Source organism: Leptonychotes weddellii, chromosome 1, assembly GCF_054177405.1.
Source record: "Leptonychotes weddellii isolate Sample4059 chromosome 1, ASM5417740v2, whole genome shotgun sequence".
Lineage (NCBI taxonomy): Eukaryota > Metazoa > Chordata > Mammalia > Carnivora > Phocidae > Leptonychotes > Leptonychotes weddellii.
This window is the reverse complement of record NC_138369.1, coordinates 87,042,395-87,068,565: the sequence shown is the minus strand read 5'-3', so window position 1 is coordinate 87,068,565 and position 26,171 is coordinate 87,042,395. Positions and strand designations below refer to the sequence as shown.

At 35.2% G+C, this 26,171-nt stretch overlaps 1 pseudogene; it reads left to right on the top strand.

Annotated features, from left to right (window-relative positions):
- The first annotated feature begins 20,613 nt into the window (after window positions 1–20,613).
- LOC102726394 (prefoldin subunit 3 pseudogene) lies at window positions 20,614–21,422 on the top strand (annotated as a pseudogene).
- The last annotated feature ends 4,749 nt before the right edge of the window (window positions 21,423–26,171 follow it).

Genomic DNA, 26,171 nt, shown 5'->3' with positions numbered 1-26,171 from the left:
TCTCTCATTCTCTCTGTCTCAAATAAATAAATAAAATCTTTAAAAAAAAAAAAAAAAGTTTTGGGGTTTTTTTTTTTTTTTGCGCTTGCTTTATCATCTTGATGCTTCTCCATCAATTAAATGAATAAAAATCTTTCCCGAGTTCCTTCTTCATTAGTATGAAAGTCATGTTGTAACATTTTAAAAATTATATGTTAATAGTACCTCTCTGTTACCAAAATTATTACTGAAACTTAGGTCACCACTGTCTCTCTCCTTAATTATTACTTCAGGTGCTTCCTGACTGGTCTTGCTTTCCAAGATTACCTGACTCCAACCCGTTCTTTGCAGGATGATTTTTTAAAAAACACCCATCTGAATGTGTCAGCCTCTGTTCGAAGCATCAAATATTTCATATGATTCATAAAATGGCTTACAAGCTCGTCTACTTCTGCTGGCTTGTTTCCACACTAGCCTAGCACGACTGCTGCTGCCCAGATTTATCTGTTTGTGTGTTCTTTACCATGTCTCTTTTCTGTGTTTCCTCATTATGCACCTTACAACTGAAATGGTCCTTCCTGATCACCATCCAGTATCATTCGGGACCATGATATTGATTATTGTATAATATCAGGTTACTGATTCTCAATGTCTTAGCTTACATGCCCTATCCTTCTTAAAAATAATCTCTCAAGTATAGGTGAAGAGACCCTTTCCATGGGATTTCCTGTGCTTGTTCTCCATGGCACTTATGACAATGTTATGTTTACTTGTCTCTATCCCCTATCAGTATCTAAGACCTTTACTGTCAGGAATTTGTCTATCTTATGTACCACATTGCCCTCAAAACCTAACACAGTGACTGATACATAGCATATCCAGTAAGTACTTAAGTTATTAAATATTATTTTTTTAAAGATTTTATTTATGTATTTGACAGAGAGAGACAGCAAGAGAGGGAACACAAGCAGGGGGAGTGGGAGAGGTAGAAGCAGGCTTCCCGCTGAGCAGGGAGCCCGATGTGGGGCTCGATCCCAGGACCCTGGGATCATGACCTGAGCTGGAGGCAGATGCTTAACGACTGAGCCACCCAGGTGCCCCAAGTTATTAAATATTATTAATAATAGTAAAATTGGGACCTCAAAAGTTTAAGAGTTATACTTATTGTTTCACATCTGATGTTGTTTTTGTATACCTGGTAACAGATAAAATGAGATCCCTACCTTCCTCTCAAGTGTTTTTACCAATATATATACATAATGCTTCTATATCTCATTTGTCTGTATCAAATCACCTAAGTTTTAGTGACCGAGTACATGTTAACAGTGGTGATAGCTACCTTCAATTAATCATCTACCACACATAGTTATATCTTAATATTTGATCTTCAAGCAGGCAATGAGTTTAGTAATACCAGCTCTGCTTTACTAGGAAGAAACTATGGCTTAGAATATTGTAACATTCCTGGTCAGTATTAGAGTCAAGATTGGAACTCCAGTTTAGGAGTTATACTACATTATACTACAGCTATAAGCAGATCCTAGTGTCTGACTCATCACATTTTGAGTTATATTTAATCATTTAATTAATTATATTTGTCTACCTATAATTGTATATTCTAACTTAATTATTTTTTTCCATAAGCACACGCTATATATCAGCTTTATCCCAGGTATTATGCTAAGTATTAGATATTTAATAATGGGGAATGTAGCCCTTGCTCTCAAGAAATGTATAGACTAATGGGAGATTAAAGCAGACTATCAGACTAAGACAGGGATACGTGCCCCATACTATAAGATTGCCCCAAAGGCCATTTGGCCTAGATTTGCAAGGGGTATGAAAGCTCAAAGAAGTGACATCTTGGTTCCATCCTAAAGACACTATAGACACATGCAGGATGAAGAGGGGTTATATATTCTGTTTAGGGAGTAGGTTTTCAGGAGGCAAAAAATGAGATGAAAAAAGTAATCAGGAACTAGATGGCAAAGGGCTTTATATTATATGCTTGAGCACATGGAATTTATTTTCAGGGAAAGTAAGAGTCTTGAGGTAATGTAAATAACACTAGTTAATGTAATAGATAAATGTTGATTTCCTAGTGGCTAAACACAATACATATATTATTTCTAGTTTATACCTCAATTCAATGTGAGTATCCTGGGTGAGGGGCATTCCCTGTGGCCATTTAGAATTTCAAGTTCAAGGGTGCCCGGGTGGTTCAGTAGGTTAAGCATCTAACTCTTGGTTTCAGCTCAGGTCATGGTCTCAGGTCCAGGGATCGAGTCCTGAATTGGGCCCAGCATCAGGGCCCCAACTCTGTGGGGAGTCTGCTTAGCTCCATCTCTCTCTGCCCTTCCCTCTGCTCATGTGCTCTCTCTCTCAAATAAATAAATCTTAAAAAAAAAAAAAAAAAAGGAATTTCAAGTTCAACCACCTAGGTGCTTGTAGGTCCTCTCCAATCAACTAGCAGAAAGGTAAACAGAGGGAATAAAAGATTACTCATGGGGAGGGTTTATGTGGATGGTACAGATCTTAGCTCCCATCACTTTTTTTTTTTAAGATTTATTTATTTTAGAGAGAGCATGCGCACAAGCATGGGGAGGGGCGGAGGGAGGGAGGGAGATCGAGAGAGAGAGAGAGAGAGAGAGAGAGAGGGAGGGAGAGGGAGGGAGAGGGAAGGGGGAGAGAGAGAGGGAAAGAAAGAAGTAGACTCCTCACTGAGTGTGGAGCCTGACTCCGGGCTTGAACTCACAATCTTGAGATCATGACCTGAGTTGAAGTCAAGAGTCGGAGGCTTAACCAACTGAGCCATCCAGATGCCCCTACCATCACTTTTAATAACATTTATTTAGTTATTTCACAGACATATGACTACGTCCAATGGGAAATATAATCTAGCTATGTGCCTGGAAAAAGCGAGCACAGGCTTTGTATAAAAACAAAGTAGTCTACACCTCTGATGAGAGGTAAGTCTTGCACACAAAGATTTGATTTCATTTTAAAAAATTTGGAAGTGCCTAAGTGATTTCTAAGCAGACATGTCTAGCAGAATATTCAGTTACAATTTTGGAGCTTGTGGGATGAATATAATCTAAGAAGATAACTAATCCCCTGTATTTTTTAGCTAATTGAATTTACATTGTCCAGAAGACTGAAATGAGAAGGGACCTTGTGTCTCCTAAGAACTGCACTGCCCATTAAGGTGTAGTTCTAGGAAATGAGTTAAGCAGGAAATTGTGAAGGAACTGTCAGATAAATATGAGGAAAAAACAAAACAGGGAGTTTTATGAATAAAAAAGAAGAAAGGATCTTAAGTAGACTGTGAACAATGTCATGTTTCATTTTTAGATAGATCTGAGGAAAGAAAGCAGGGAAATAAAGAAAATCACTAAAGATAAGCCTGAAAAGACGTCACTAATATTCTTTAGGTTACCATTATCACTGAATATTTCTCTTTGCATTTAGGAATACATAAAGAACAGAACCTCCATGAATGAGAAAGGTAGTTACCAACTGATCTTACTTAAGATTTACAAGATTCCACCTACACTCTATTCCTGAGAGATGTATGTAAGCCAGCTTCATTAAGCAGGCCTTGAGAGGAAAATAATAAAATTATTTCTGCGGAAGGGAGGAAACATGGATTTTCACAAAGTATGGCAGCATCCATTCCATGAATGATCGATTAAGTCAGAACAGGATGGATCTAGAGAAAGATTTTACTGGATGCCAAGAAATAGTTTTGTGAGTATAAATATTTGAAGTGAATGTGGAATGATAAAAGGCCACATATACATATACCATATCTATATGTGATATTGCTACATTTTTTCTTGCTCTTTTTCATTAAATGCCAGTAGCAAAACAACTGTGTTCTATATATATTATACTCACATCACGTTAATAGAAGGTAATTAAAACAATTCCAAATATTGAGTACTAAAAACTACAAAGATTGCAACAGCCCTTTAACCTTTATTTTTCATTATCAGATATAAAAAGGTTGTTCTTAAAAAAAGATGTATCTTTTTTTATTCTTAAGATTTTTATTTATTTATTTGACAGAGAGAGAGAGAGACAGCGAGAGAGGAACACAAGCAGGGGGAGTGGGAGAGGGAGAAGCAGGCTTCCCGCGGAGCAGGGAGCCTGATGCGGGGCTCAATCCCAGGACCCTGGGATCATGACCTGAGCCGCAGGCAGACGCTTAACGACTGAGCCACCCAGGCGCCTCTATCTTTTTTTTTTTAAAGGTTTTTATTGGGCGCCTGGGTGGCTCAGTTGGTTAAGCGACTGCCTTCGGCCCAGGTCATGATCCTGGAGTCCCGCATCGAGCCCCGCATCGAGTCCCGCATCGAGTCCCGCATCGAGTCCCGCATCGGGCTCCCTGCTCGGCAGGGAGTCTGCTTCTCCCTCTGACCCTCCTGCCTCTCATGCTCTCTGTCTCTCATTCTCTCTCTTTCAAATAAATAAAATCTAAAAAAAAATTAAAAAAAAAGATTTTTATTTATTTATTTGACAGAGAGAGACAGCGAGAGAGGGAACACAAGCAGGGGGAGTGGGAGATGGAGAAACAGGTTTCCTGCTGAGCAGGTGGCCCGATGCGGGGCTTGATCCCATGCAGGCCTCGATCCCAGGACCCTGGCATCATGACCTGAGCCGAAGGCAGACATTTAACGACTGAGCCACCCAGGCACCCCAAAAAGATATATCTTTAATAGTTGTCTAGGGTCAATTTATTGAGCTGGATTTGGAATGCAAAAAGAAAACTAACACCTTGATATTCCTTATATTTAAATTTCTTACCTTTTAGTAAAATTTATTTTCTCAGTCATTTGCTTTTGGCAAAATTGCAATAATAAAACATTTAGTGTGCTGGGTTAATTATAATAGACATAGAAGGGTTTTCTTTCCATGAATACTGCTTTAGGGACATTAGACTTGTTGCTAAATACACATCCAGTTCTACAATTTTAGAACTTGATAACTACGTAAATATAGTTCATCAAAGAATACATACAACGTACCTTTGGAAAGGCAAGCCAAATTTTGCTTTTAGTTTCCCTTCCAAAGAACTTTGTATCATGGAACCCAATAGAGCAGGGGGACACAAGAAGCATCTCTCAATTGCTAGTCTGATTTTGATTCACTACCAAATTTGAGGATTACTTTTTAAAAGGGAACAAATAGGCTGGTGATCTGCCTGGAAATATTTCAGTTTTTCAACTAAATTATGTAAATTAGAACTATTATATTTTGCTTGAATGACTTTATACTAATGGGGACAACTTATGTGAAAAAACTTGTACTTTTGTTTCAGGACCCAAAAGTTTTCCTGACATTTGACACACTCCTTGAAATGGAAACGTACATAACTAGCTGCCTCCTTCAATGAAATTTCACCTGACAAGCCTATAGAAAACCTTTTTGCTTTAATTTTAATTTTTGTTCTTCCAGCTGCTTTGAAAAAAATGAAAGGACAGAGAAAATGGGTGAAATGTCATCATTTTATTATGGAAAGACCTGAGTAGTTCTTTGTATTAGAAGATAAGGCCCTATACCTTTTAAATGGCTTTCATTTCTTTTTGAAAGAATCAGTGAATTTATACAATGGTCCTACTAATCATACATGTAAAAAAAAAAAAAGAATTTTTTGACAATTTCCTTTAATTTTAGAGTCCCATTTATCATATCTGTGATTTATTTCTAGCAAAGTTATTGGTCGTAGATTTCTTCTTTCCTTTTCTTTTTATTACTTAAAACTTTATTTAAAATTTACAGCTATTCTCAAACTGTAAAGTGAAAGGGCATGCTTCTCCAATTTTTCATTCCACTGCCCCAGATCATTCTTAACTTTTTTTTCCTCCCAAACTTTTGGACATCTGAAAAAGACAGTAAAGCAGAGAAGGAAGAAAATAAGAGCTGGGAGAAGAAAATAAGAAAAGGGAAGCATAACAGGGAAATTATGTTCAAATGAAGTTAAATGATAAGAAAAAGAAAATTTAATTTCATATGAGAATACAGCCTTACACCTCAAACCATCCTATCTTTTACTTCTGCCTTCTTCTCCAAATGAATTCAACAAATCAAAATACATATTATCGTTATTTTTCTGAGAGGTTATTAATATTAAGGTGCCCGGGTTTAGTAAGAGTTTGGTAGTAGTAGGCAAAAGGGAATGAAAGGCGTATTAACTTTTTACTCTGTGACTCTCCTTTAGGGACCCTCACTAGAACTCTGCTGGAACCTCATTTGTCCCAACACACAATTCCCCTAGTTGGCGATAAAGCTCAGAGACACGCAAGAGCTAGATACCACAAGTAAATGTTCATTAGACTTTTAAAAGATAAAGAGAGAGATATGGGGTGCCTGGGTGGCTCAGTCGTTAAGCGTCTGCCTTCAGCTCAGGTCATGATCCCAGGGTCCTGGGTTCGAGTCCCACATCGAGTTCCCTGCTCCGCAGGAAGCCTGCCTCTCCCTCTCCCACTCCCCCTGCTCATGTTCCCTCTCTTGCTGTGTCTCTCTCTGTCAAATAAATAAATAAAATCTTTAAAAAAAAAAAAAAGATAAAGAGAGGGATAGATAATGAAGCTGTGTAAAATTTATAAAAATTATTTTATAAAGGAAATTATAATTTAGTAATTTCTATTGTATCACTTTATATGTACACACTTTATATATATGTATACATATCCATAAACATGCATATGTAAACATGCTATATATTTTTCTTATAGGTGTTTTATAACATTTGTAAATGGCATCATAGTGTTATCACATTATAATATATAGTGTTCTGCAACTTGTTTTGTGTTTTGATATCAAGATTGTGTTCCTGAGAACTATCCATATTGCCATATATGGATATCGTTTCATTTCTTCCTATTCTATTACATAACCAGCACAGTCTTTTTCTTCGAAACTATAAAACACACAGGGAAACTACTGCAAGGAAAAATGCTAATGTATACATAGTGGTTTCCTCAGGTGGCAAACTTATTGGTCATTTTTCAATTCTTTGTAATTTACTGTAGCTTCTCTCATTATATCACATATATGTTATTTTCATAACAATAGAAATAGCTTTTACTAGATTCATTACTACTAGGGGTTCATTATACAAAATAAAATATATATTTTGCATAATATTTTAGGTAATTTTGGTCATATATAGTTAGATTTTCTCCATGTGGGGATTCTTGTTAGGGATCATTCTCATATATATATTTCTCCTCCATCTTTAAATACTTAAAATAGAGCAAGATTTGGAATTTGAAACTTGATACTATAACAGCAGTTACCTTATGCAAAATTTATCTGGGATATTATCAAGATGTGGATCACTGAAATAATTACACACTTAAGCCCACGATACTAGTTATGCCTAATATATTTTCAAGTGATATTAACCTTCCAAGAAGTGCTGGATTTACCATTTGTGCAATCTCAATGGTTGAAGCAGCACGCTGAAGTAGTTATATACCCCTATTCTTTCATGGGTATCTAGGTGGCTGTACAGCATTTCTGAAATGACTTTCCCTCTTTCTGGTCTATATGTTTCATGCCTCTATCATATGATTCTCTATTGAGCCAGACAGAGAAGAGCAAATTTGAACTTTTATTTCTGAGTTGATAAGTGAATCTCTTGTAAACATCTTCAAAGTAAACTGAAGCTGTCATTTTTATGAGATGCTCATCTGGTTCCTCCTCCCAGCTTAGAGCCTGAGCAAAGTTCAGCTCTTTGCCCAACCCACCACGCTCGTGTTTCCCAGCCAAACACAGTGTAACTCTCACTCAAGCACTAGTCTTTTCAAAAATGACCTAGCGCCTCCTGCCTCTGCTGATATCTACTTGATAGACTTAGTGTGTTCCATATACCATGTCATTCCGTGATTCGTTCGGGCATTATGAAACAGAGGTCATGGCCGTGCTGCCAACTCCACTGCGGCATTTCAGAAACTTTGTGATTAATAATCCTAACCCAGGCTCACTCCCTGTCTGTCTCTATTAACAGTCAGGTGCAAACAGAAAGACCTAGAGATGGCGCCTATCCATCACGTATACCAGAAAACAAAGTAAGCCACAGGTCCCATGGAAGGAGACTCGTTAGAATTGTGCTTTTCATGGCAAAGATAGGGGACTTTACGTATTGTGGATTAACTTACAAATAACCCATCAGAATTACGGTTGCCAAGGAATTCCCCTGACTCTGTCAGCAGCTGACCCTTTAAGGGGAAGGAACTTTGATTAGATGGAAAATGCTAACTCTTCTATCCTGGGAGATTTCACAGGGCAAGTTTCTTTCTTTTTTTTTTTTAAGATTTTATTTATTTATTTGAGAGAGAGAATGAGAGAGAGCACATGAGAGGGGGGAGGGTCAGAGGAAGAAGCAGACCCCCTGCCGAGCAGGAAGCCCTATGCGGGACTCGATCCCGGGACTCCAGGATCATGACCTGAGCCGAAGGCAGTCGCTTAACCAACTGAGCCACCCAGGTGCCCCACAGGGCAAGTTTCTGACTGAGAATGAAAATCATACAAACTTTCTGGCTCTAATCAATACATAGGAGATGTCCAGATACATGAAGATGACCCTTCAGTTAAATTGGCCGATTGCTTGTTTTACCAGCCCAAATAATTGAGAATAGAGATGATATTATCCACAGAATGATTTTTGTTCTGAGATAGCAGAAATAAAAGTGCTTGAGAAACAACAAAATATTTGGCAGTTAATTCTGCTGCTTGTTTCAGCTGCCACTGTAGAAACTTCTCTGGAATTCATGATCTTCTCCTACGGTTTGACTCCTAGAAACATACATCTTTGAATAGAACAACTTAGTCCAGAACTTTCCCTTCTATATCTTCTCAGTTACCTTCACTCCTACAGTTCCCTCCATGTCCCGGTGGGATGGTCAGGAATCAGCAGGAGCTCCATTACGCTGGACTTTACAAATACTATTTTCTCAAAATTCTAAGGGCATTCCAGAGTTAAGCAGAAAGATACGTTCTTTATATATGGGACAGAGTAGAGTGAATTAAATTACATGTCCCATATATAGAAAAAAATAATTTGAAAGCAGGTATTATTTGTCAGGAAGATAAAATTTATAACTTAAGTGTTGCTATCTTAAGAGGTGAAACTTCTCTCAATCTCTTTCATCAGCCTCCCAATAGGAAATTTTACTGTTGATACTGATTCTAACTAATTTTAAACAGGGATTTCTCTCTCTCTCTCTCTCTCTCTCTCTCTCTTTTAAACTAGGAACGAGGCTTTCAGTATGCTTTTTTCAGCATGGAATCACTGACTTTGAAAAATGCAGAAATTCTAATAAACAGAAATTCTCATTTTCGTTAGATCCATTACTGAATAGAAATGATGACCATTCACCATGTCTTTTCTTCCCCTCAGGTGGGCTCTAGTTTATTGAATTGGCTAAGTTACCTGTCTTACTGTGTCAGAGACAACAGTACTGTAGAAGCACATACAACACAGGCATAAAGAGTTGAATTGACCTGTGTGTTTTTCCTGTGCAGACGTGGCACTTGCTTTGAATACACGTGAAAGTTTATATAAAAAGAAAAATTTTAGAAAATAATTTAAAGGGCGCCTGGGTGGCTCAGTTGGTTAAGCGACTGCCTTCGGCTCAGGTCATGATCCTGCAGTCCCGGGATCGAGTCCCGCATCGGGCTCCCTGCTCGGCAGGGAGCCTGCTTCTCCCTCTGACCCTCCCCCTCTCATGTGCTCTCTCTCTCATTCTCTCCGTCTCAAATAAATAAATAAATCTCAAAAAAAAAAAGAAAATAATTTAAATAAAAGTAAGTCATTTTTACTGTCCCATCTATTAGAACTTGAACTTCACTCAGCATTCACTTCCTTATTAATAGTAAAAGTCTTTCTTATTATTGGTAGCTCATTTTTTTTTCCTCTATATCCCTGTAATGATGAGAGTCCTACTTATATTAAATTTACTGGCTATAAAATGTCATTGTCCAATCCCTCCCTCCCACCCCCTATTAATAAGGTGAGTTGAATTTAAAATTAAATATTTAAAATTTGCTGCAAGGCATTAATAAAGAAAACACATAAAACAAGAACAGAATGAATTTTTGGCTACTACTAGTCTTACTCAGTCAATTTTAAAAGTTAAATACACTCAGTCCTACATCTTAGATTCATTTATTAAGTATTAAGTCTCCTTTCCTCCTTTTTGCAGAAAATTACATAGCCTTGGATTGTAAAGAATGTGCAGATGTTAAATGTTAAATGGTTTCTCTATGATTTTTCCACAAGGTTCTTTCTTCAATGTTCCATTTAGCAGCTCAGATAAAAAGGCTTTTATGGCAAACATTACTACTTTATCGGTTTTCACCATAATGAGAATTTTCCAAGAAAATAATGAACATTTTTACTTTCATAAATTGATATCACCCTTTTTGAGGGAAGCATACTCTCCAAGAAAGGCAATTTTCCCTAGAAATTTTCATTTATCTCTGTTGTGTCCATCCTGATATCATTTACAAGTCAATGGCAATGTGCAAGCAAAGAATTAAAACTATTATATTTTACCCATAAGCTTCCTTGAAACATATTTACTTTAAGTGGCTTGAATAGCTTATGGCTTTGTATGAATTATTTTCCTGATTTCAAACTTTTTGATCATTTTTTTGATATAACAGTTTTATTTTGTTACAAAGACTGCAATTTTAAAAAATGAAATTTTTTTTTTTTAAAGATTTTATTTATTTGACAGAGAGAGACACAGCGAGGGAGGGAACACAAGCAGGAGGAGTGGAACAGGGAGAAGCAGGCTTCCCGCGGAGCAGGGAGCCTGATGTGGGGCTCGATCCCAGGACCCTGGGATCATGACCTGAGCTGAAGGCAGACGCTTAACGACTGAGCCACCCAGGCGCCCCAAAAAATAAAATATTTTTTAAGGACAAGGTCATGAAGGCACTATGGAATACAAAACATAAAATCCACACAGTTGTAAAGAAATAGTGTGGATAACAAATGTGCTAATTGTGTGACTGAATTATGGCAGATTTTCATTATAAATTTTTCTTTGGCTATTCTAAACTGGATGAACTGGTACTTCTTCAGAAATCTGATCCAGATTTACACTAATCATTCAGCAAATGTTATAAGTAGAATAATTTAAAATTTTCTTAAAGGAAGACATTTTTTTTAGACAGATACAATAAAATATTTTGAAAATAGGTACAGATCAGTAATGGATGTCCCAACTATTAGGTACTATTGTTGTATAATACTGCTGTTCATTTTGAACAGGGAGAAGATGCAAAACTGGTAAGATTTTACCTTTATTGGTAAGTATAAATATTTCAGGTGGTACTGAGACCGGTGTATCCAAAGAGCTGCCTTATACCTTACCTGGATAACTGAATATCCACTGAAGAAAACTTTCTAGTCCTTATGGAAGAGTTAAAGAGCATATGCTTCATCCATCTACTTGCTGTCTAAACAAAATTTATGGGCACCTCTTACTTGCCAAATAATTTTGTTGATTCCCTGTTATTTGTTTGAATGCCTTCCACCCATTCTTTGGATATCTCTATCTCCCTTTATGCATCCTGTTTTCTCTGATTTTTTTTTTTTTTATGTTTTATACTCAAGTGAGAAATGATTCTTAGCATCTCCTATGTCCCAGACACGGCCAGTATTGTTCCTGACTACTTTAAACAAGCCCCAAGCACAGCATTTGCTTTGTATCCTTCAAACTGTCCGGACAAATTCACTAAATTTATTTCTATTTACTTGGAAATCTTTTGTGACAAAATTCCTCTTGAGACTTAGGGAACCAAATGCCACAAAATAGGATGGAGATCAGGAAATGAATGTGGACTACTAATAATGTTCAGAACTAGAGAATCTTCATAAATCAATTGCTGTCACCCCGGAGGGCATTTGTCAGAGGTCCTATGTGTTCTTTTCTACATTTTTATTAATGATATTAATGCAAATTCAGAATTTAAAGGACAGATAATACTTGTAGTAGTACCATATTTCTAATAGAATCTCTGATTGTTTCATGATCCAAAACAACTTCAATAAGAATAGGAAATTGCAGATCAAATCTAAAAATACAATATTTAATTTGGATATGAACCTTAGAACCAAATATAAAATTCCTAAGGACAAGGGATAGGGGAGGTGAGGCTTAATGGAAGAATTAGAAAAAGAAGTTAAGGATATTAGACGACAATAAACACAATTAAAGTTAGCAATTTAACATACCTTATTTTTTAAGTGTTTGCCAAAACAATTTATGCAAATTAGGTTATATTATTGAAAAATATGCTTTCAAGAAGCACAGAACTTCAAAAAGAAGAAATTCTCAAGAAGCATTCTAGTTAGCATACATTTGAAAATGAGTAGAGAAAAATGGAATGGATTCAGCAGTTACAAAAAAGTCATTTAAAATATTTTGTTCTTTTCAAATATTAGACATTTGAAGTGCTTTATATAAGTAAGTAGAGTTACGTCTGCATAGCAAAAATAAAACCAGGAAAAGTGAATAGAAATTTCCAGAAAGAAGTTTGGGATTTATTAAATGAAACTTTTTATTTATTTATTTATTTATTTATTTATTTATTTATTTATTTATTTATTTTTAAAGATATTATTTATTTATTTGAGAGGAAGAGAGTGAGAGGGAGAGAGAGAGAATGAGCAGAGAAGAGGGGCAGAGGGAGAAGCAGACTCCTTGCTGAGCAGGGAGCCTGATGCAGGGCTTGATGCCCAGACCCTGGGATCACTACTTTAGCCAAAGGCAAATGCTTAACCAAAAGAGCCACCCAGGTGCCCCTAAATGAAACTATTTTATATCAGTGAAAGGTGTCTACGTTGGAAGAAGTGGCATCAATGAAGATGTCTCCTGACCTGTGAGTTAAAATTATTTTGTATAATACCTAGATATATTTAAAGGCCATTAAGACATTAAATACATAATGTAGTTAGAATGACTTTCTAGTTTCTACTGTGTTTGTAAAAACTTGAGATTTCATTTTGCATTCTAGTTGAAAATTAATACATTTGATAAATCTTTCCCAGTGTTATTTTGAGTTATTTAACTAGAAAATACTTAAAATAATAATTCAAAATATGACCCTAACAATTCTTTGTTAGTTTCTATGACTTCTATTTGCTGAAATTACAAACTCAAAATCTTAGTAGCTTGTAGGAAACAACAGACATTAATACTTCATTTATTCTGTATACATATCCATCACTGATTAAGTTCCCTGTTATGCTTTTCTTTACTCTAAGACCCAGGTTGAGAGAGCAGACATAATCACTAATGTTGCTGGTTGCAAGAACAGAGAAAAAGAACACCCCAGATACTCTTCACACCAGCAATTAATGCACTTGTCTCAAGGCCCAACTCAACCACAAAGGAGTCAAGAGGTGAACGATTTAACACGTCTCAGGAGCAGAGAACAAATATTTGGTGAAATTCAATAATAACTACCACAAATAGCTGGGGCAAGCATCATAATGGCTTCGTGGGAGAATTGTGATTTAGTAACAGGAAGGAATCTGAACACAGACTTCTTTTCTGTAAGTCCTGCTTTCCGAAGTTTAGACTTGACAGAAATGGGTTTCACTGCAAAAAGCCCATTTTATATGATGCTATAGGATATCAAGGAGAGTTTATGTGAAAACTGTAGATGATTGATAACTTTTGAGGTAGGAAGATGTGAATTAAATGGATCGAGTTTTAAACTAATAAAGAGCCATTTCAATGTCTGTTAATTGCTTATTTCAGTTCATATGTGAACACAAATGAAGATGATACACTTCACATTCTGAAATAGTCACTGTCCTTTTTTATATAATTAATATCCTTTTTTATGGAAGAAAGAAAGAGATGAAATAATACCATATAGGCAACTGTGCTCAAGACAGAAAATGTATGGTTTTAATGTTTTTTTTAAAAGACGAACATGCTAATCATTATGATAAACAAAATTACTATCTTTTTATCTTACCCTTATGAATTCCTCTCTAGATTTCAAAGTCATAAAAGTCTTTACTGCAGGAAATATTTCCTAGTTCTAAAAACACATCCTGCCATCTAAAAATTCCTAAATATTCATTTCTCTGAATTACACTGTTTTGAATTCAACATATTGTCTAAAATTATTTTCAATATGTTTTCCCTTCATAAACCTGTTACAGACTTTTCTTTTTCACTATGAGTATATAATTAAGCTTTACTTAATCTTTCTATACAATTGTAACTTAATAATTTGATTTCAAAAGCAGAGCTGATCTCTCATACTGTTACAAAAACCTAAGAAATATGTTGTTGGAAACAACTGTGCCATTTTAATCACTTCAACCCTTCAGGGCAGACTTTGTCTTCTGGTTGACTTAATTCTAAACCTGGACTAAGTTAGCAAGAATGACAAACACAGTGCAAAATACATATAGAAGCCACAGTCCATGCCTGACACTTATGCTCGGAGTGAATAAAGGGAGAATATATTAGAGCAATAATGAAAATGCAGCTGTTCTCTATTTTTCCTATGTTTTTACCCTCAAAACTGTTTTTAATGTAATGCTTCTCTATTTTGGAATGGAAGCACTCTTTTCAGTAGCTTGCTATTTTTCCCCTAGCAGGGAAGTATAATAGATATAATCAAGATGATGGAGGGGTTATAATAGAAGGGGGGAAAGTGATGAGATAAGAGATTGCAAAGTGGATGAAATTTTTCAAATGCTGCAATTTCCTTTTAAATGGTACAAAGAGAAAAAAAAAAAATTAAGACCAATGTTTTAAAATTGATTTGAAGGTTTAAAGATACCGGAACAGTACTGAAACTTGTGTTAGCATTATTCTAAATACACACTCTAAACCCAGCAGTGTGTTCCTGCTGGGAGAATCCCTGCTTTAGAGATTTAGTGGAGATAGAAAGAAATAATATGAACCATTTCAGAATTAATTGAAAATAATGACTAAAGACAAAGGAATTATTTTAGAAGCTAGAAAATCATATTATTTATATATTTCCTCAGCAATTTAAAAGATTACATGAATATGTACATTATTATGCAATTAAAAGGGTGTGGCAACAAGAACAAAAAGTCATTCATTGTCCTCATCTTTAACAGTGACTCAAGTTAACTCTAGGTAAAACTTGGTAGATATGGATACATTTTGATGTCTTAGATTAATGTACTTTAGTTTACCTTAATTTATATTTTAAGCTGAAAATAAATAGCTCAGGATTAAAAAATATTGTCTGCAGGAATTTTAACCTTATATCATGATTTTCCTTTGATCACAAAAATATTTGTGAAAATTAAAAATAATCAGATTGTGTTTAGAGTAAGAGGTAAGAAGACAGTGGTTATCAAAAGTTAATTAAATTTTTTTTATTATGTTAATCACCATACATTACATCATTAGTTTTTGATGTAGTGTTCCATTAAAATTTTTAAAAAATTTTAATGCATAGCCTCCTCCTCCTGGAAATATTTACTGAGATTATCATATTCACTAATACACTTGATTTTGCTTTCCAATTTTATGATATTACATTGTTTCAACCACTTAAATTTATAGATTGGCATAAAAATAAATTCAGTTATATTTAACATGGAATTTTTTGCTGATTTTTATACTGTCATTCAATAATTTTTATCTAAAATATCGATTTCTTAAAATAGTACTTTAGTGATTTTTACTCATGCAAATGGCTTGCAGTAGATATTAGGTTATATGCAATAAGACATAAAAATCAAACTAAAGTATTCTGTGACCCACTTTTTGTATTATTTTTGGACCAATTTTCATTTTAAAAACAAAAAGACTGAATCATGGGGATGAATATTTTTACCTAAAAGAATACAATTATTGATCAGTATTACTTAGGGATTAGGAAGAAAAAGCACACAACTATTTATGTTTGGTAATCGTCTCAATTTTAACCATCTTTCATAAGAATTAAGTATTCAGCAGAAGAAATTTCAATTTTTGTATTTTTGTTTTATATTATAGTCAATTTTGAAAACGAAAAAAATAGTTAAGAATTTAAAAATGTGCTTTTCCCCAACCACTTCTTCTTTCGTTTCAAGCTCTGTTTTATAATTTATTTCTTCTTAAAAGTTTTATTGATATATAATTCCCATACCATAAAATTCACTCACTCCAAGTATACAATTCAGTGTTTTTAAAATATATTCACAGCTGTGCAACCACTACCATAATCTAATTTTAGAACATCTACACACTCTACCAATAAGGACGCTGTTCCCACTAACAATCGCTCCCCATTCTTCCTTCCCTGAAGCCCTAAGCAACCACTCACCTACTTTCTGTCACCATAAAGGTACCTAAACATTTCTTATGTAATAGAATCATATAATACATGGTCTTTTGTGACTGGCTCCTTTCAATTAGCATAAGGTTTTCAAGCTGCATTCACGGTGTAGCATGTATCAATCCTTCATTTCTTTTTATTTTTGAACAATACTCCACTTAAGGGATAAGCCACATGTTGTGGTTTCATTGATTCATGGATATTTATTTCCACATTTTGGCTAGTATGAAGAATGCTGCTATAAATATTTGTGTAGAAGTTTTTGTGTGGATGTATGTTTTCATTTCTCTTGGGCATATACCCATGGGAAGGAATGCCTAAGTAACATGGCAACTATTAACATTTTGAGGAACCACAAAATAGTTTTTCCTAATTGCTGTACCATTATGTGTTACCACAAGCAATTTATGAGGGCTCTGATATTCCAATATCTTTCAACACTTTGTTGCTATTTTATTAAAGTTATTTTAGGGTGTGTGAAGTCGTATCTTATTGTTTTTTTTTATTTAAAGATTTTATTTATTTGAGAGAGCGAGTACATGAGAGGGGGGAGGGTCAGAGGGAGAAGCAGACTCCCCGCCGAGCAGGGAGCCCGATGCAGGACTCGATTCCGGGACTCCAGGATCACGACCTGAGCCGAAGGCAGTGGCTTAACCAACTGAGCCACCCAGGCGCCCCTCTTATTGTGTTTTTAAAAAATATTTTATTTATTTATTTGAGAGAGAGACAGAGATAGCAACAGAGAGCACAAGTGCGCTGAGCAGGGAGCCTGACATGGGGCTCAATCCCAGGACTGGAGATCATGACCTGAGCCGAAGGCAGACACTTAACTGACTGAGCCAGCCAGGTGCCCCTCTCATTGTGGTTTTAATTTTATTTCCTTAATAACTAATGATGTTGGGTATCATTTTACCTAAATATTGGCCATTTATATGATAATGGTTGAATTTGAAAAAGACCTTGACGAAAACCCCTGGAGTCAGGAGCTAGGGTACAGACTAATTTCACAATATTCTATAAGCTGACCTTTGGCAAGACCCTTAACTGTCAGCACCTAGGTATGATAATTTTAAAATTGTGTTAATATTTGCATCTGTTTTATGAGATTATTATGTGGTTTAAGTAGGGTAATGTGAGCATTTTGGATATTACCTGGTATCTAGCATATTTTCAATAAATGTTAATTTTTATAGCCATCCTCACTGTCATTATCAGTATCAAGTCATCAACGTTATTCTCCTAAAACATATTCAAATGAAATCATGAAAAAATTCTGAGTTAGACAGACTTTTTGTAAGAAAAGTTCAGAATCCGAACATTTCTAAAACAGAAGACAGAATTATTTTATATTCAAAACTATTATTTAAATTATTAGTAAACATCTATGAGTACCTTTTAAATCCACATCAAAAATAATACTACACATATACATACACATTTTAGTATAATGATTAATTTTTTAAAAATTAATGTAAATTATGGCAGTTCAAACAGAAAGCAAAGATATTTAAAATTTTTTATTTACTAAAGCTTACCCTATTTTAGATTAAAAGGATAAAGAAATATTAGTCTTGCTACTATAATTTTCAGTTAATTGCTTCTCTTATACTATGAGCCAAGATCTACAGAACTCAAACAAGGGATTTTTGACATGACTTTACATGTACTAAATCAACTATGGTATGTGTGATATGTTGGTGACATGCCAAATGATTCTCTTGTTACTTGACCTCACATTTATAAGAGAATCATTATCTTCCCTCATTCACAATACGTTAAAAATAATTTTTTAGCAAAGCAAATGAAAATTTAGAGTGGAACTGTTCTAATTTTACAGATGAATAAACCGTAGCCTAGAGGTGAAGGGAATGGGTTGAATTAATATTGGCATAACACATGCACATGATTTAACTCTAGACACAGCACACAACCCTGGAATAGGGCTTTCTCAAGAGGTAGAAGAAACTGGACATTGAACAATTGCATTTGGTTCGACTCAGGCATGATCAGCATTAATTATCTGATTCTACAGAGAGGATACCTCTATAGAGAAAGTATGCATTTTTTTGGAATGGTTTTATCCAAATATGTAGACAGTTATGTCAAATGATTCTTGTATTTGTAGTTTTCCATTGTAACCCAGTTAAAAGACTTCACAAATAAAGTGAACCAAAAATTGAAGCATCTTTCAAATATATAAACAATCTGAAATATATAAGATGATTTACCAAGAAATTAACTGATTAAAGAATCTCTCAAAGATTTAGACCAAAAATGGTCTAAATTATATGGGGAAGATAAATTGCCAAAAGTGACCGATCAGAAGGAAAAACCATCAATGAGAATACAAACCACAGTTTTTTTACATATCATCTACCAACAGATTATGTCTCTGGTAAAATCTCTGCAAGCACTGTGACTAAGTATAATTAATAAATCTATGTTGTCGAATCATGTAATGAAGGTGATTTAGCAAATTTGTAGATGGAAGGAAAACGAAATTTACTGTTTCTACCTACAGGTAAGAGTCTGTGATACTTTAATAGCTTCATGTTTATAGTCGAGTCCAGAATATCTCAAAAAAAATTAATTACATCTATACGCTCTGCCAGAGGCATCATGTGTCTGCAGAGGCTGATTTGCTTTGCAGTGTTTGCAACACACAAACTCTACCAATAAAATTTACACTACTGGAATTTTGGTATAAAGCCCAATAAATATTTTATTTTATTTTTTTTAAAGATTTTATTTATTCATTTGAGACACAGAGATACAGAAAGAGAGAGCACAAGCAAGGGGAGTGGCAGAGGGAGAAGCAGGCTCCCGCTGAGCCAGGAGCCCAATGTGGGGCTCGATCCGAGGACCCTGGGATCATGACCTGAGCCGAAGGCAGACGCTCAACCATCTGAGCCACCCAGGCACCCTAGCCCAATAAATATTTTAATACTTAATTCTACCACTTGTTATTTTCATGAAACTAATAACCATCTGTTCCCCATCTGTCAAAAAAGCATGAAAATAAGATAACTGCTATCAATATAATTCATGATTCAAAGAGGAGGTATTTACTATTTTTAATATATATTTTTTTAAAGATTTTATTTATTCATTCATGAGAGACAGAGAGACAGAGAGAGAGAGAGGCAGAGGGAGAAGCAGGCTCCCAAGGAGCAGGGAGCCCGATGCGGGACTCGATCCCAGGACCCTGAGATCATGACCTGAGCCGAAGGCAGACGCTTAACCATCTGAGCCACCCAGGCGCCCCGAGGTATTTATTATTTGAACATAAATCATAACTGCTTCCTCCTGCTGGACTAGCATCACCCAACACCCTCTTCTAAAGCAAATTGAGGAAAAAAAAAAAAACACTTCAGATTTCTTAGTATCAATAACAGTGCACAGGGCATTAAATTCAAAAAGTCAGTATACTAGGAAATAGGAACACTGGGCTCCCCAAATTAGCTCTTCCCAAAAAATATTGGTGCCTTTGAACAGGTCACTTTATCCTTCAGAAAAAGATTAGATTAAACTGATTAGCTTATGGACAGGTAATAGAAGGAAGTCTATAGTTATCCCAGTAAAATGTAAGTTAATCATTAGAAAGCATCATTAGGAAAATCTGTTCTGTTTCCTGCTGTATATCAAGCAGGCATGTTGGTAAAGTCAGGAGTAAATCACCCAAATAAAGAGCTGCTGCTCCCTGAAATGTTCCTATACACTTGACAAGGCCACCCTAAACAAGAAGTTGATTGCCTCAATGCCACTTGTCCCCATTAAATATAATTCAGTGATTCCATCCAGTGAGGGTATAATACCTTATCTAAGATTTGGGCTTCCTACCTGCAAAGGGTACACACTCAAGCTCAGGACTTTCTAAAGTAACTATCCCCACAAAAGAAGACTTATTTTCTAGATACCTTTATGCAGAATAAAGATTTTCATAATTAAACACAAAAGTGTATGTGTGTCTCTGTGTTAATGTGTTTGTAGCAGTGACTGTACAGGGAGAAGTGGGACATAGGTCTGGTCAGCAGAGAGGAAAGCCAATTTCTGTTGCCTGTCCTGTTAGGCTGCAAGGCTAAAGCTAAGCGCAGAGGTTAGAAGGTAGATTACCCTATGGATGGAATTTGCCACTACTTGCTAGGGAGAGTTAGACACAAAAATGGCATGATGTAAAGAATATTACATTGAAAATCAAATATATTTCTCTTTTTAAGCATTCTTAGCAAGGGCTAAGCTACTTCCTAGATGTATAAAGAAGCATGATTCATTTTTCATTTATAAAGTTATCCATTTAGTGAGAAAAAGAAGCTTTCTGTTCATTTAAAAGTGCTGTTATGGCTTCCCCAAGAGGACGGCCATGAGGACATTTGTGGCTTAGAAGTGGCCACAGGGAACAGGCAGCGGCTCCACCTAGGGATTCCTGAGGCCGGATTTGTGGAAGATGTAGATTCCTTCATGAAACAGCCTGGGAATGAGACTGCAGATACAGTACTAAAGAAGCTGGATGAACAGTACCAGAAGTGTAAGTTTTTGGAACTCAACCTTGCTCAAAAGAAAAGGAGGCTAAAAGGTCAGATTCCTGAAATTAAGCAAACTTTAGAAATTCTAAAATACATGCAGAAGAAAAAAGAGTTCACCAGTTCACTAGAGACTAGATTCTTACCGGCAGATAACCTGTATTGCAATGCCTCAGTTCCTCCTACTGATAAAGTGTCTGTGGTTGGGGGCTCATGTAATGCTTGAATATGATATTGATGAAGCTCAGGCATTGTTGGAAAGGAATTTATTGACTGCCATGAAGAATCTTGATTCTCCTGAGGAAGATCTTGATTTTCTTCGAGATCAGTTTACTACCACAGAAGTCAATATGGCCGAGGTTTATAATTGGCATGTAAAAAGATGATTCTACCAAGAACAAAGCATAATGCTGGCAATTAAAAATGTGGTTCAGTTTTCCAAACATGTTATTTTAAATACCCCAAAGTTTATCCCTAAAGGTTGACATGACTTTGATTTTTTAACAGCAAAAATGATAATTAAAACTTAAAAAAAGATAAATGTCATTTTATTATAAAAACAAAATTGGTTTCAAGTATTTTATGAAATCAGCAGCACTTTAATTTTTTATTTCCAACAAAGTAAATGCTACTTTCATCATTTTTTTTTGGTTTGTCACTAAAAAAATAGTCTTAGCTGAAATGGCTGAGGCATGCTATGGAAGCTGAATTCTGGACACTTTTCTTTATTGGCTGTTACTCTCACTTGATGTGGTTAAACCAGTGTAGAGGTAGGAAAACAGTTTAAATATTTCCAAACTTGTTTTCTTTAGTACATGTAGGGCTTTATGGCTCTCTGTTGCTGTTATTTGTCTTATATAAATGGATTTTCATGAATTACTGCTTAGCCAATAACTATTATAATATTATGTACATTTCAAGAAATGGTAATTTGCCTCCCTAAACAGTTAGAGGGCTATTGAGACAATGCTTTTTCTTACCCCATAGAAATACACAGTGTCTTTGCAATGTCAACATATGGGAGATCTTGGCCAACATGAAATAACAAAATTCTTTAGCCACTCAAAACTCTTGGCTAAGGCAATTTTGTATTTCTTAACAGTTCTCCAAAGCAGCTGAACAAGAATATTAAGATAAATATAAATCTTTAGTGGTTGAAAAGATTTGTGGGCTTTTTTATTCATGATAAAACCTCATAGGAAGAGTAGAAAAATCCCTGTGGAAAGCCATTGGTCTAGTGGCTAGCACTAGGTGATACAGATTCTGATAAAAAATGTATTATTCCATCTCCATGTAGTACAATATATACTCGTACAATGTTTTGTACTTCTATTTCATGATATTAAAACATTAAAGTTAAAAAAATAAAATGAAAGTGCTGTTATATTAAAGATAGAGATCACAGAACACTGTATCTTGTGAGATCGGGATAATTTTTCTAGGGTGATACCCTTCTGTGCTGAATCTTGAAGTGTGAGTAGGCACCAGCCAGGTGGACAAGGAGAGTTGGGACATTATGTCTCAATAACATCTCAGAAGATAAATCAGAAGGGAGTGATTCAGGAATATGAGCATCGATTGTTCAGTAGAGAATGCTCTTGGGATCCTAAGGGAGAATGGTGTGGATAGTATGGTTAAGCAAAACATACCATGCATTTGAGTTTGAAATTAATCTTTTTAATCTAATCTTTTATTAAAAGTGAGTTGTCATCTTGGTTTGGTGAGTATAGTTCATTAATATGACCATATTGTTTTTTTGATAATTTAGGGAGTGGTGCAGTTTATGGAATATTTTATGTGCTGAATGAAGGTGCTTGAATTAGATGATCTAGAACTAGGAAGTTCTTCATCAGTTCTCCTCAGTGGGAAAGCAGAAATGCAACAGGGAGCGCTACTGCCCAGAGTGATTCAATTTGAACAGAAGAAGAAGAAAGAAAGAAAAGAAAGCAAAGCAAAGCAAAGAAAAGAAAGAAAGAAAAAAGAAAGAAAGAAAACTTTGCTTCCTATCCTACAATAGTACCCCTGTCAGTTTGCCACATTTCACAATTAAGGACTGGCTTTGGGTTAAATGTTGTATTTTCAGATATGATGCATGATGCAGATATTTATATAGAAGTTAACATATCAGCACACTTAACCCCTTAGCATGGTCTGGTAGTTCATTCTCAAATCAGGGAAAGCTTCTCTGACTCCAAATCCTGTGTAGAGAGAGCATATGACTAATAAGAACTTTGAATAATCAGGACCTTTTAATTTCTAATTTTCTCTGATAAGTTAATTTTATGACATATTTGGAAGATGAAAAGACATGGAAGGTTTTTCATATTTTCTTTGAAATAAAGGTCACCAAAAAGAATACCAGTGGGCATATTCATTTTTCATTTCAAGTTTTGAGATGATAACCTTCACAATTATGAATATGACCAACTGAATAGTTTTTCATAAAAGCATTCATACTGAGAAATGTGCAGACAGGATTAGATACAGGCTTCTCTTGACAAGAATAATACATTTTCTAATATGGAGAGAGAGAGAGTGAAGAGAAGAAGAAATCTAGCAAAGTAGTAGTTAGAGCAATGTAAATGTTAATGAGAAAAAAATCCATGAATATTTTAAGGAAGAAAAATAAAGAAATGGCATTGATTTTACAAATAAAGAAGTCAAGCTACTGCGATACTATTCATGCAAGTTAAACAGTTTTATTAATGAGAATTGGATTTTTTGTTCTTTTTAAATGGAAATCCTGGGAATTTAGCTTATTGCTAATTGTGGTTGTAATAACAAGTTAATATTCATTTAAAAACATTTTTAAATTAACGTCTGTCATTTTATGAAAATCATAGTGCATTCATTAGTATAGTAATGTTAAGAGAATATAGAAACTAGGTATTTTACTCATCAATTCTGAAAAAAAGTATAAGAATAGTTCATGATGTTTACATATGATAATTTTAGCTGCTGAGGGGATAAGAATTATTTTATACAATTTTACATGTCTGGAGAGATAAACAGAAAGGAGACACATATCCATATTGTTAGGATTTGGGGGAAAGGACACTGCAGAGCATTAAAAAAATGAAATACTTCTTGAAATAGCTCTTATGTTAATATAATTAAGGAGAGTTTTTAGATATTAAAATCAGTATTAAGAAACTGTGAAAAAATATGTAAGAAAAATTAGAGGTAATGTTACAACTTATGAAGTGCCCAGAATAAATATCACTTCTAAAGTCTACTATTCACATTGATTTATAACCCATTACTATTTTAAAATAACATGGTGAGAAAATGTGGGATTAATGATAAGTTTAAATCATAGTATAAGTTAAGGTCATTATTGGGGGAAAATTATGCTTCTCAAGCTTGTAGAATTTTTGCTTCTCAGACTATACTATAGGCTTGCCTACATAAATAAAAATATTTGAAAGTTATTCTCTATGTCACAATTTTTTTAAGGAAGAATAATGAATTTTACTCTGCAAAATCTGGAATGCTATTGAGTATATCTAAAAGAACTCACTATATGTGAATAAGAATTGAAGGACAAGACCTCATTTATTTAAATGTCTGTGTAAAATGTTCATTTCAGGCCACACATGTAGATGGCTTAGGGAGATTAAAATAGACTCTACTGAATTAATCCTCTGCTTCAGAAAAGATTTTGTTGGGGTGCCTGGATGGCTCAGTCAGTTAATCATCTGACTCCTGATTACAGCTTAGGTCATGGTCTAAGGGTTGTGGGATGGAACCCCATGCCACGCTCTGTGCTCAGCACGGAGTCTGCTTGTCTCTCTCCCTCTGCTCCCCCCACCCACTCTCTCTCCCTAATAAAAACATAAAATCTTAAAAAAAAAAAAGGATTTTGTGACGATCTCTATACTGCATTTCTGCAAATAGATATTTAAATAGTATAATAAGTGAATGAAGCTTTTAAAGCAACTTAATGATAGTAGTCACTGAAGACCATGAGTGTTGTTATACTATTACATCAAAGGTATATATTTCTTTTAGAAACTTTGTGATATAATGAGGAAGAGAAAAATTGCCCAATTGAGTTTGAATTGGTTTGCCAGTGTTTAAAAAACAAAGACAAATTTTACTTTACTGGATAAGAAAAGTTCATAGTGACAGCTTCTATTTATCCATTAGTATGTATTTTATGGATTTCTACTGTGTCAGACATCCTTAAAATCCAGTACTCTTAATTCATCTTTACAGTGTTTTACTGCATGGTCTCTACAGAAAGACATGTCATTCCTCACTCTGAACCTCAGAAAGGAGGCCAACAACATTGGGCAGTTATTTCATTTCCTGTAGACGTTCTGAAAGGATGGGCTTCTATCAGGACCAGAGTGAGGATATTTCCTTTGGGACCCCAAATAAAAGATCCTATTATTTGAAAGCACTGAGAATGGCTGCTCTCCTCATCCTACCCTATTTTTTTTCTTTTAAAATTGTTTATGTCTTTGCTTTACTGCTCTGCTAAAACATGCAATGCATAATGATATTTGAATATTTTAATTCTCAAAAATGCATTGAGTGCGGATGCCTGGGTGGCTCAGTCGTTAAGCGTCTGCCTTCAGCTCAGGTCATGGTCCCAGGGTCCTGGGATCGAATCCCACATCGGGCTCCCAGCACAGCAGGAAGCCTGCTTCTCCTTCTCCCACTCCCCCTGCTTGCGCCCCCTCTCTCGCTGTGTCTCTCTCTGTCGAATAAATGAATAAAATCTTTAAAAAAAAAAAATGCATTGAGTGGACCTTTCCAGAACTTTCTTGGAACTAATTAATATGCAAGGTTTGATTTCAGTGTTTTCTAAAAAAAAAAAAAAAAGTTTTTTAAATAACCAAATTTAAATTAATCATCAACAAAAATACTAATTGTAGACATAGCCAAACATGCATTCTGAGCTTAGCTTGCTTTTACAGATGGCCATTATAGCAAATGGACTTCTGTTTCCATAAATGTGAGTTATTAAATGTTTTTATGAGTATTCCCTGACACTTCCACTCAGTCTCTTCTGTCAGCATGAAAATCAACACTACTTTTGAGCTTTAAATATTGTTTTCACTCCAGTGAGAAGTATGCTGATATCCAAATATATATATATATTTTAATTTTATTATGTTAGTCACCATACAATACATCATTAGTTTTTGATGTAGTGATCCATGATCCATTGTTTTTGTATAACACCCAGTGCTCCATGCAGTACGTGCCCTCCTTAATACCCATCACCGGGCTAACCAATCCCCCCTCCCCACTCCCCTCTAAAACCCTGTTTGTTTCTCAGGTCCATAGTCTCTCAGGGTTCATCTCTCCCTCCAATTC